The sequence below is a fragment of the Agelaius phoeniceus genome, chromosome 3 (assembly GCF_051311805.1).
Source record: "Agelaius phoeniceus isolate bAgePho1 chromosome 3, bAgePho1.hap1, whole genome shotgun sequence".
In the NCBI taxonomy this organism is placed as follows: domain Eukaryota; kingdom Metazoa; phylum Chordata; class Aves; order Passeriformes; family Icteridae; genus Agelaius; species Agelaius phoeniceus.
Window position 1 is genome coordinate 66,440,005 of NC_135267.1, and position 13,792 is coordinate 66,453,796.

The window sequence follows — 13,792 nt, forward strand, 5'->3', positions numbered from 1 at the left end:
CCTTTAAAAAACGTTTTTCACACACAAGCCTCTTCTTCCACCTTGTTTTATATAAACTCCTCTGATTTCTATCTTTGCCTTGTAGTCAGAATCACAATTTTGCTGCAGGGTAAGAATTTGCCATCACACTGCAGCCACCCACAGCCTTTGGGCTGCTTCTGGGACAGAGGAAACACAGTCCTTACAAGCATGGTTAAGTTTCAAGCTTTCTTCCACTATTGGAAACTATGTTTTGTTATTACTTTGATTTTATAGTGTGTAAATATTCCAAAATCTGAAAGCTGTTTTAGGGTTGTATGGCTGATTCTCTGCCAAAGCTATAGATTGGAAGAATATGGAGTAAAAAATTGGGAAAGAAGAAATACTGAGTATCCCACAATTGAAGCCATACACTTTATGCTGCTCTGTATCAATGTAATCAGTCATATTATCTTGAATTAGACTGCAGCTGGAGAAATTCACTCCTGAAGAACTGCCAAACCGAGGAGACCTGTGACCTGCACTAACAGTGTCTTGCCTAAGAGCAGCTTAGGGATCACAGAGACTGGTCCTTGGAGCTTCACACTCCATCAGTTGCTTGTGAACATCACTGTGGTGCTCTATGCCTACTGTATGGGCCTGAATAACAGCTGTGTGCCTCAGGGGCACAGCACAATTGAATTAGCTTAGTTTAGGTGCCACTGAGCACTTCCTGCCAAGGTGCAAGAGCACCCTAAAAGCAGAGAGGCAGTAGAGGTCACTAGCACAATGTTTACAGATGAGACACTGAAATAATGTGGTGATCTGAGGAATGTGGTGTGGAGGGAGATGGAGCACAGTGGAAACCTGGCAGAGGCAGCTCTCACTTGCTGTTTAGAGGGAAGTTCTTTATTCCGAAGCCATCACTTTAAAAATAAAAGTCTGTCCAGTAATGTGATTAGTTACCTCTTCAGGATAAAAATAGAGCCAGTAATAGTCTGCCAGGTGAGTTGAAATTACTTGTGTCCATATACATTTTTGTAATGGGAAAGGTTTGTTCTTGGCATGCGTTTGGAAATCAAATGAAGTAATAAGAGTAAACATATCAAAACTGGGGAAGACTACAGCACTCTCCAAGAAGTAGCTGTATTTCTGCCCATTTTCTTTGCATTCCTTTTCTTCATTCACTCCAGATAAACTGCCACAGCTAATACAGCTATTAATTGTGTTCAATAAGGTATACAACAGTAGCATTGATGAAAAGCACATCTTTAAATTGGCCAATATTTTGAATATTAGAAATGTACACAAATTTAAATTAGGAGGAATTGATTTGGCCATTGAGTAGCTCTGTGTATCGTATCACTGTATGCTTTCTTTGTGCAAGAAAGAGTAAGGACAGAGGAAATGACTTTCCTTTTTTTTAAGTCTGACTTGAAGATGCTTAATGCAGCTGTTTCTTTTTTTATCTGCCACAAAATTCTCATGTTTTAAAAATACTGATTTCTTCAGAACAGTGCTTAAAAGTGTTCTGAACAGAGAAGCCCATCTGTAGCCAGTCTTTTCTCTCTCCAGCTTTCCCCATCACACATAGTGCACAGGTATTCATCATTTCACCTCCTTCTCTGCAGTAAGCACAGAGGACATTGGTGTCATCACCCTTATCTAGACAAAAAATCCATCATCTGTTTTGTGCACAAAGGAAGCTCATCTGTTACTGCACAGCAAGTCAGTTCATAAAAGTAAAAAACAAGAGCAGGAGAAGCATGGAGCTGTTGATATTAGTGAGTCACCAGCCTGCCTATTTGGTTGTGTTGTACTAATTCATGTTGTGAAATTTCAGACAATGGATTGCTCGTGGGACAAAGAGCAAAGGAGAATAGAGGCAGCAATGAATATTTAGAATATTAGAATCACTGCAGGGGGAAGAAGATAACAGTCCCTTCCATACATCTCTAGGAAATGGCACACCAGTCACCACCAGTTCACCACAGAATTATAGAATCAAGTTTAAGCCCAGCCTTCTTCAGTTTAAGGCCTTTTCCCCTTGTCCTATCACCACACACCCTGCTAAAAAGTCCCTCTCCAGCCTTCTTGTAAGTCCCCTTTAGGTACTGGAAGGCTGCTATATAAACAAGTTGTTTCTCAACCTTGGTTGGGAACTTCCTCACTTGAAATAAAAAAATTACATAAGCCTCTTGCATTTATTGTGAAAGTAAAGCTCTCACTAATAAAATGATGCAACATATCTCACCTTCAGCTTTATCTAAGTATTGCTGTTTATTACTTTTAAGGCAGATAGAACATAATTTTTCATAACACCAAGCACTGTAGACAAATTAATATGTTCAAATCAAAACTCTTAGTAACTCATAATAAATATTTTTTGATTGCTGGTTTCATTGTTGGGAACGTCTTATCCATCTCAAGCTGAAAATTGCTTAAATTACTAGATCCTCAAAATAAAAAATAAACCCAGAGTGTAGAGACTTGGAAAGGAATAAGCCTCTGGAAGCAAGGTATTTATAGTCAGGACTGGGCAATGTTAGTAATGTATGATGATAACCATCCCATCTATACATTTTGGAATGTGATTTGAGAGCTTGAAAGAGAGTTGCTGATTTTGGAAAGCAAACATTTAAGGGGTACAGCAAAAAGATGTTATCTCTTTAGACTGTAATATTTCTTCCCACCTCCTCAGCACCATGCCGACTAAGAAACCTTGAACCCAACTTGACTAAAAATCACACAAACCTGGACATTTTTAAGTAAGCTCTCAAAGAAGTGATTTCTTTTGCTGTTGTTTTTAAGTAGCATGTATTGTTTGCTCTCTTTTTTTTCTTTTTGCATTTTGAGCTTCTGAATTTCACTTTGTATTTGCTCTTCTCCATAAATGTTTGAAAGTATTTATTTTTATGATGTTTGAAGGTACCTAATTTTAGAAGATTAGAGCTGAAATGTTCACATACTGGATTGCAGGGAAAGAGGCTTTAAGAAAAGCACTGTGCAAAGTGCTGGGAGCGGGGTTGTGATCTAGTGCCCCAACAGGATGTGTGCAGATCGTGTCAATGACGAATAGCTCACGTCTCTCAGAATAGCTGCTGTGAAGCACAGATGATCTGGTATCCACGTACAGCTGTGTATTGCAGCCCATTTGTGGAAAAGCCTTCAGTGTGAAATACAAGCATTTGAAAACCATAGCTGTCTGTTCCCTTTTCTCTATCTTTTTCAGCCTTTTGTAACTTAACAACAAGCTCCTCTTGGCTAAGGCATTTTCCTAGAGTGTTTGTACTCACCCAATGGGGCCTTGTTCACAGCCTCCTGGTGCTATTGTTACATCAACTCTTGTGGCTATTTGTGGTATTCACCTCTGGTGAATAAAGACACCTGGTTTTGAACAGGATTAATGGGATATATTTTTAACAGGCAGAGAAAGAGAAGAGCAGTCTATCCAGTGGGTTCTTCATTTTAAGCTCCAAATTCAGTCTAGAGGTTCTGCCAGTAGATTTAAGGACTTAGGCTTATGTTAGGTATTTCAAGTGCTAAGACTATTGGCAGCAATCGTTCATAATTGGCACCTCAAAAGGATCATGCTTGAAGGGTAAGGAAATCTTATTGTTGGTGCCAGCAAAAAGTCAGCATTTAAGGAACAGGTTGGGGCAGAGATTCCCATACCAATGCGTGCATGAATCTGTGACTGCTTGTAGCTGTCATAACACCTTGTCACACTCAAACACGTAGGAAATTATTTGCAAACCTTGAAAAAATGTCAAAGACAATTGAAGATTAATTATCAACTACATTTGCAATTACGGCAAGTTGTCAGGTGATTTTTATTAGTAAGAGATGAATACACAACAGAAAACACTATCAGGAAAAAATCTAATCTCTTTTAGTTAAAGGGCCATGAACATTGGTCAGTGTAATCCCATGACAGCTTTTCTCTCCCCCATTCAATAAGTTCATTGTGTGAAGATGAGCTGCAAATTATTCTCAGATAAAATATGTTTTTTCTGTCTCATGTAGGTAAAAAAGGCTCCACAATCTTTTCCGTACCATGTCTGACTGCTGAATTTATCAGTGTGAAAAGAGCTGCTCTGAGTGACTCAGCTGCAGAACAGATTTGTCTTGTCATTGGAGACCAGACTTGTATAGCTGCTGAGTCATAAACTGGCTTGCATAACTGGAAGGGTAAAACAAGCTTGTCAAGTGACTCAGTTTGTAATTTGATCCTCCTCTCATTGCCAAAAGCACACGCACCTGTATTTTGAAACTGCTGGGATCATTAATTACAGTTTGAATCATTTCAGTGGTACCCATGGAATGTTTCCTTCCAATACACTCTGCTGTTCAATTCTTCTCCCATAACCCATGGGATGTGGCCAAATGCTTCTCCCTTCACACAGGGGGGAAAAATTATTTGTATTTTCCTTCACTATTAAATCCCATCATCATTATGATCCTAACAGATCTTCCAGTGGAGCTTAAATCAAAAAAAACAGCTCCTGTACTTTCACCTTTTTAAGGGGACTATTATTACTCCATTTGAAAGACTATTTTCAATAGTAAGTTGGGTTTAGGAAATAAGGTCGATCTTTTATGTGTGTATAGAATTCCAAAATGTTGGCAAAGAAATCATAAGCCAAAATCTTCCTCTATGTGTAGGTACCTTATTTTGACTTGCTGTTTGTGGAAGAAGAAAATGGCCTTTTAGCTAAGAATATCTTATGCTCAGGAGGAATTAGAAAAAACCTTTGCATTGAGAGTCGTTAGTCTGATTTAAGAAAAAGCTAGCCTTAAATCTAGAGGGAAAAGAAAACAAAACATTGAGGGCAGTCATCTGCTTTATGGATGTCATTGTTTCCTTTATAAAACATATTAGAAAGTGCAATAGCCTTTCTTCTGAGAACTGTACAGTACCCTACAAGAACTAACTCTTGATGACCATACTAAGAAAGGGAAATACTGTCCTAATCAAATAGATGAAGATGTTGAGACAGGCAATGAAATCCTGGGCCAGGAGCCCCACACTGACCGGGTGTCAGGGCAGGCTCCTTGGTGGTACTGCACTGTGCCCATCACCCAGCTCTGCTCCAGCTCTCCATGAAGGTTTTTCACTGACTCAGCTCAGCTCAGCAGAGCACAGCACATCACCTCTAGGTGAGACTTGTTTATGACTGTATTGGTTTGATTTAGGTAAATGAGCCCTTTGGAAAATTTTATTGTCAGTTAGGTTTCTGTTTCCTCCTACGAACTCAAGTAGAGTCTGAACTGAGCCCACACTCACGCTGACACATTTCTCACCCTTCTCACACTGTGCTGAGGAGCCCCTCTGAAAGCTGCATTTTGATTTACATGCAGACACAGTCATATTATTAAATACAACAAGCTCTACCATTTTTGTAGCAAAGCTGGAAATTTCCACTTTTTTACCAAACCAAAGTGAAATTCTGTTTGCCTAGGATGAGCTGGAGGGAGGTGGGGATGAATCTGAATACACTTTTAAATTGCTTTTACCAATATGTTCCATACAACTTGTGCATTGACCCTGATGATAGCTTTTCAGCTGTTTGAATGCTTGAATGCAACTTTCATCTCAGAAATCCTGCAGCTCTTGGTTATGAGGGAGCTGTCTGAAGACACAGGTCACCTTCAACCTCTTTTTAGTTTTCTCCTAAACAGTATTAATGGCTTGTAAAAGAAATAGCCTTTGGGTTTAGACAGACCTTTGGTAGTAGATAGGTTTTTTTTCTAAGAAAAGTACTCTTATAAAGGTACACTAGCACAAAACATTTCTTACAGATGTGTGGTACTATTGGGTTTGAATTACTCTGCCTGTATCTGGGTGTGAACCCCTGCTTCCTCAAGGTTTGGGGCATCAGAGTTGGGATTCTTGGATCAGCTCATTAGGAAGACAAGACACTAACAAGTCTGGTTGTGATTTGCAATTGTGTAAATATCTGAGTTCTGGGGGCTTGTTCGTGCTTGTCTCTAGGATCTGGGAAGCATTTTATTAAAAAAAAAAAAAAAAGTTTTAACTGCCAAAGGCAGCTGCCAGAACATTTATATAATGAATTTCATTTTGCTTTCTGGTACTTGTCTTAAGAACATTAGCTAGAGGACACATTTGGTCTATTCACTCACCTGGATACATAGTCCCTATCATGGATTCATAGAATGGTGTGGGTTGGAAGGGACCTTAAAGATCATTCAGTTCTAACCCACCAGCCATGAGCAGGACAACTTTCACTACACCAGGTTGCTCAAAGCCCCATTCAACTGGATCCAACCCATCCAACAGTTCCAGGGATGGGACCTCTACAACATCTCTGAGCAACCTGTTCCAGTGCCCCACCACTCTCACAGCAAAGGATTTATTCTTAATATCTAATCTAAACCTATGCTCTTTCAGATTAAAGCCATTTCCTCTTTTCCTATCACTACATATCCTCATGAAATGTTTGGTTCTCCTCTATACCAGAAACAAAACACCCACTGTCTATCATCCATGTTATGCTTCCTGTAGTTTATAATATTTGGCCTGTCTCATTTGATGTCATGTTCAAACTTCCACTGACTTCACTGAAAGCAGAATTTGGCAATTTTAACTGGTATAGACTCATTAAATATCACACACTTTTTTCCACATTATCTGAATAACATTCACACATAAAGAATTATTGAAGGGAGAGAATTATTTAAGTAGAAAGATGGCTGTACAGAGACAAGCCTTTAGAGAAACAAAATATCTGTAAGAAAAAAGCAGAGACATGAAAAGACATGTAATCTTTTCATGAAAAGAGAGAACTAGCACTCAGGGGATTTGGATGAAACTTCTAGTTAGATCAAGACTTGCTATACACCTCTAGGCATTTTGACACTTTCTGTGATTTCTTTCCCATCTATAATACATGGGTAGCAATACACACAGCAGTATTTTAAAGTAATTGCTTGCAAATTGGTTTAGAGAGCCTCAAGTAGAGCATACTTTATATATGTAATGCAATATTATTATTGTTGTCACATAAAAACCTAGCTTAGTCCATCAATTTAACTGTCACCAAGGCCACATGGATGGCAGGGCTTCTAATGTTACTTGGAAAATCATCTTTCAAGTCTGATGTTGTCCTTCAACAACTGGCACACCTATCTCCTTTCATCTTCATGGAATAAGATTCTGAAAATTTCCATGTACTGGTTTGAAGACTGATGGGCATATTACTGGGTGTGTAAGAGAATTTGGAGTGTGCTTTTCAGTGTCTAATCAATCCCTCTTATCACTTGAAATATATTGCAAACACGTGTTACACTGTGACACTGCCTGCTACAGTTCTTTGCCCAAGTCTCAGAGAGCCTGGATACACCTCAGCACCTACTAATCCCATAAAAATTTGGCAGTGCTCCCTGTCAGGCCACCAGCTGGGGCCAGGAGAGTGTGTTTTATGTCTTGCACTGACAGACAGCGTGGGGAGATTGCTCTGCCCAGACACCTGAATGAAGACAGAGTTGTTTTCAAAGCAAGCTGCAAATGCTGTAACTGCAGATACATATCATAGGAAATAACAAATCTTGGGAAAATAAGTGGATCAGTAGCCAAGAAATGTAGGTGTGTTGCTGTGAGAACATTGCCTGTGAAGAGCTGGCTTTGCTGGAGCAGCTAATGTGGCTTTGCTGGAGCAGCTAATGACCCTACCTGAGACACTGTTCGTGCACCAACAGGCACTGCACAGGCAGCCTGGTTGTTCCTGCACTGAGGTATGTAGGATGTAGGATTTAAGGGCTTCATATTTAGAGGGATCTTTCAGCACCAAGATCTGACCTCTTCCAATGTGGATTTTGAACCACATTGGAATCACAGGTTAGGAGAGACATCAGGCAGTAATTTCGTCTAATCTCCTGCTCCAATCTCTCAGAGTCAACATTGATCTCTGTGCTTTGGCCAGATGGATCTTGAAAATCTCCAAGAATAGAGATTCCCCAACTTCTTCAGGTAATATCCTGTTCCAGTGCTTCACTGCCCTCATAATGTGGATTTTTCCTTTACTTTCTGTTGGAACTTCATCCCAATTTAGGAGCATTGTTTCTCATTCTCCTGCCATAAACCTGGGTTGTATCAGTAATCCCTTCATTACATTAAGGCTGCTGTTAGATCCACTAAATCTCTTCTTTTCTGGGCTAAACAAACACAGTTCCTTCAGCCTCTCCCTTCAGGTCACAGACTCCAAACCTATGATCATCTTGGTGACTATTTGCTGGACTCACTCAAGTTCATCTACATCCTCCTTATACTGGGAACCCAGATCTGCTGACTTTATTACAAAAATCAAGGAAACGGAGCGAGAACTCTTCCTAAATGTATTTTCAGGCCATGCAGTTCTATAGCAGTAGAGAGGGTCATTATCTGCTTGCTCTTTCCCAAGAGGAAGGAAAGCACAAGGCATCAGAGAGAACATTACTCAGGTTTCCAAAGCTCACATCCATACATTCTGACTGACCAGAGCAGTCCCACATATTGGCTGTGATTTTGAATTGCAAAAATAGTTAAGTTCTTCCTGTGAACCATAAGGGGCTAAATCCTGTGTGGAGAATCCAGTCAGAGGGAGACAGAGGAATGGTGCCATGTGGGTAATAGAATAATCTTAAGAAAACTGTGTATTCCAGGATGGGAGGAGATGGAAATTTAGGGAATCTGCTATCCTAGTGCATCTTGTGCCCACTCCTCCTCCCTGTTTCCTACAGGGTTAAAAGGACTGCATGGCATCAATTGAATGGGTGACCTGATCCCTTTGAGGAATCAAGGGGCAGAAAAAGTCCCTTAAGAAGGATTATCTTAGATGAAATTAATTTAACTATCACTAAAGCTGCAGATATGGCAAGATTTCAAGCATCACTTGGAAAATTTTCTTGCCATGTCACAAAATAGAAACATTCTTTGTCATAAATTGACGTGTCTATCTCCTGTCATCTTCAGGTAGTGAGCATGTGGAAATTTGATGTTCAGGTAATTAGTGCTATTTGGAATGAAGTAGAGATTCACTTCTCTAGATGTATTCTAGATGTAGTCCTGATTATTGGTGAACTTTAAATTGGCTGTTGTGTATTAATCACTATTTTAAAATTATTTTATATTAAATATTATATTAAATTTGCTTCAGTTATTAATTTTGTTTATCTGTTATTGAATTATTTTGTTATTTATACTTCATTTTAAATTCACCCCAAATTTGTACTTACAGCAATTGTATATGCTGTAGTTAACATTAAATATGGACAGTATTTAAAATTATTATTTATGTAGGATCTTCCCTTGCATAATTAAATGTGAGTTGGGTTTTCTTTCATTTATCAGGTTGTAAAAATTTATTCTGTAAGATGGAAACCATGTTTAACATCCTTGTAACATACAAGTGTAACACTACCAGTGTTGCCTCCCAGGTTTGCAGTGAAACCAATGGTTCCAAGCCATGCAGTGTAAGAAGTGTGGAGCATTGTTTTCTGTGCTTGTCCCCTGCCTGTGTCCCCTGCATTTCTGGAGAGGACTGCCTGCTGACCTTGGCCAAGAAGCAAGGTTTATATAGTTAGGCACAGTACAAAGGCCTAGTAGATGATGGATATTTCCAGAATTTTCTTCCAGTAAAAAAAAAAAGTGTGGATTAACTTCTCAGAATTAAGAGAACAGTACCAGATTCTCCTTACAATATTTTTAGTATGATTATTAATAGATTTTCTGTAATATGTAAAAATCTTACTATATAATTGCAACTGTTTATTATCTTAATAAAAATACCCACTTCCAATATTTGGCTTGAATTTTGGAGAACTGAGTATCCCCCTGAAGATGTAGTCTTATGTTTTAGTGTATTTTAATATTTTTATTTCTACAAATATATAGAATATATATAGAACATAGAATATAAAAATATTCTATGAATACCTTTGACATGTGTCAATAAGATTTAGAAAATCAGGCTAAAATAAGTCTAATCCACTCCCTACCTCAATTTAAAATCAGCCATACTTGAATTATTCCTAGTAGATACTTACCCAGCTTAAAAAGAGGCACAGCCAGGCTAAGTTGCATTGCTGAAGCTGAGACTACAAGGAAGAAATAAGAACTGAGCTAGTATGCACAGTGCAGTCCTCTTTCTCTGCCATAGCAGTACACAACCTACATAGAGATGTAATTTATAAAGTGTATACGTATGTGTATATACATATATATATATATACACACATATATATATATATATATGTAAAACCCCTTTACAGACCACATAATTCTCTACATTGACAAATTGGGAGAGGCTGTGTGCTCTGGTGTTGGTTCATCTGTTGGGACTTCCACATCACTTTGCTTACTCAGTTATGAATTTCACAATTGTTGCAATTGTCAGAATCTCATGTTTTCAGAGATCCAGAAGTTAAAGGATATGTTTGACAGGGCCCAGCTCCATCCTAATGGATGCACATTAAATTGATTGGAAGGTAATAGTTGCTGCTCATGGAAAGATGACTGTACTCCTTGGCTGCCACAGTCTCTCTCTCATCTCTTGCTGCCTCTGAGCACAGGGTCAGTTGAGGAGAGCTGGAAGCACCTGGGACTCACCCAGATGCCCAGAAGGTTTGGGCAGGTTTGATCTTTGAGTAACCACCAAGGCAGCTGTATCCATCAAATGCTGGCAGCTGTATAAAAGCAGTGCAGGTACTCAGCTGCCCCTCTGCCTTACTCACTCCTCATATGCCAAGATTCTTCCTGGCTGGGGTGAATGGGAGCACCCATGGGCTCTCGTGGCATTGCTGTGCAGCTCTCAGTGCTCCCAGTACTTCCTGTCCTTGCATTTCTTAACTGCAAGTTAAGAAGTGTGGCTGGGAGCAGCTGCCTCTCAGAATCCTTGGATACTTGCCACAGCCATCAGACAGGTTTCAAAGATAAAATATAAGCCTTCACTTTTCTCAAGGTGTTTGACAAATACCCTTCTAATTTGACAAGTGCCATTAATTTTTAGGGCCTTTTTTTTTTTTTTTGGGCTAAATCATGCAAACATCAGCAGTGACTTGTTTCATTCCAAGGAAATCTGTCATGCTGTTGCTGTGTCAAGTACAATTTGCTTAGATACCATGTGCCTTGCCATTCACAGAGCATTCCTGGTAGCAATTGGTCATTACTGGGCAGTGAAATGAATTGCTCCCTGGCTGTGTATTCTTAGTTAAATTATCCCAAATAGTTAAATTATTCCCTCACCTTCAAATAAACAAAAAGCTTTTCTTTTTCTTCTCAGATCTGTAGCATGTCACTACCATGCTACCCTTGGGAAGGTCTACCACAAGACATTTAGATCTAGCCACAAAGCCACCTGAAAGGTTTCCACATGTGCAGCATGCCTTCAGAAGAAGGTAGTCTGCATGGGACAGGAACTCCCTGTGCACTTTGGGCAAGCTCCCCCACCACTTTCTGGGTGTTATATTGCTTGTTGAAAAGTACTGACAGCATGAATAATGTGATCCATCTACATGGCTATATAAAATTTATGTTCACACAATTCTAGGATAGAATTGTTTTATTTCATCAAAACTTGGTGAGTTTTAGAAAGCAACACCTTTTCAATGAATGACTAATATGAAAAGGATGGTCCAAAAAAGTTATGGAAATGTCCTCATTTTGCAATAGCTCTCTTTGTGAAGGTCTATTTACTGTTTGCCTCACCCTTCTAAGCCATCTCAGGCTTTTAACCTTGGGGGGGGGGGGAAACCCAACTCTTTTTATTACTGCCCAGGTACTTGTGCCTTCATACCTAATCATACCTAATATACAACCTGGCCATTTTCTGCTCAGAGAGTAGTGATGAGGGAAAAATAGAGCATGTATTTTTTGTCAATATGAACTTGCCTGAGAATCTGCTGTTACTGCGACCATACCCAAATCTGAGTGCCTGCTATGTGCCTTCCTCCCCTTGTATCCCTCTTGAATCACATAAAGATGTCCCTGTCTCTGCTCTGACAGGTTGCAAAATGCTCCCTGTACTCCAGAAGTTAACTGATCTCAGTCTTTGGGCATGCAAATGTGCAGGAGAAAAAAAATACCTCACCCCTGTCTGATAACAGGAGTTAGAACACACACCTTTACTGAAGTACAGGAACAGGGTTAGGTAAAACTTCTCATTAGGCTAACTGATGTGACCTATGGGCTATGCTCTTGCATTCAAAAGCTGTGACAGCAACAGAGAAATTCAGTGGCTTACTTGATAATCAACCAAGCCTTCAGTTCCCAGAAATCAGTACTGTTCCATTGGCTCCAGTTAACCATGTGTGTTTACATCCGTCTGTGAAAACATTTTGAATTTGTTCATTTATTTGTTACTAGCTTAACAGAACATGCTGGCACCTGCCATCATCTCTGAAGTCAACAGAAGTCCCAGGGCTATTTCCCATGCATCCAATCTGGCATTTGATACAGCCATAACTAGATTAAGAACTTGTGTTTGGGTAATGAACTTTCAGAGCCATACATGAGTGCCAAGTTGAGGTTCACAAGGAATTCAGGGGCAATACACCCAGGGCTGGCTTCACATGCCTTTGGGGCATAATTGGAGAAGAATGTTAAATCCTTTCCTAAATAAGCAAGAGAGAAGGCCCTGGCACAGGGCATCCTCTGACTCCACAGCAATTACATCTGCACAGCTTTCAGCACTTCATCCTTTGTAGCACTCGTCTTCCTTCCTAATGAAGGGGAAAAAAGAAAAGCAAAAAGAAAAACATCTGCAGGGCTCAGTACCTAGAGCACTATGTTATCCCTATGTAAATCCAAGTATCTCCATGGGCTTCAACAAAGAATTAAGGTGGATTTAGCTACCTGTGGAGATACTTGGCTTCTGAATTCTTTTCAGCACTCTATTCCTCATGTAGCAAAGAAGAATCTCTTTACATCAGCAAGATTCATTGATGAAGTTGTTCTGCAACATCAGTAGCTTTTGTGAGAGGTTACAATGAAATGTGAAAAGACAGAGCAGGAATATTGGACCTTTCTCAAGCTGGAAGTATCACAGCTGAAGACTCAGTTTCTCTGGTAAATGAATATAGTTAAAGAAATTTCTAGCATCAATCTTTTGGTGCCTCCCTTCAACTCATCTTGGCAATTGATAAATCATGTACTGTCAGAATGACTCTACTGATCCATGAGGTTAAGAAGAAAAAAGTGAATTGTCCAGGACCATGAATCATTACTTTAATTTAATCTGTATGAGCTAGATTACATCAGATCTGATTCTAGCTTAGAAGAGGCTTATGTGTACTGCACATGCAGAAAAGTATATGTGAATTTTATGTGTCTGAGAACTGGCTCCAGGATACACAACTGAACTGGTAGCAATTTGCTCTGGTTTTAGCTAAACGTTTCTCAAGTGTCTATTATTATAGATTGGCACTACTACAACTTCATACTGAAACTAGTACAGATGTTATGGGCAAAAACTGCTTTTCTAGAGATGGATAAGCTCCAGGAAAACAGGGCTCTGTATGTCACCTGTATGTAAGTTGCCCGGTGAAAAAATTGGCATTACCCAGAGTTCCCAGATGCCCTGAGATGTTGGTCAATGGTAGCAAAGAGAAATCTACATGTCCACATAATTTCTAATTTCTTGGGCTTTGGAAGAAACTCAATTTCTTGGCTGGAAATATCTTTAGAAGCATCACACACCAGAGCAGAAAGATGATGGGTCTCTCTCATGCAGTGAATTGTCCTTGAAATCAGACACATCCTTATGGTATTTTAACATACATGAGAGTCCAATTCATTTATATATTGCTTTTCACTACATATTTATGAGAATTGAAAGTA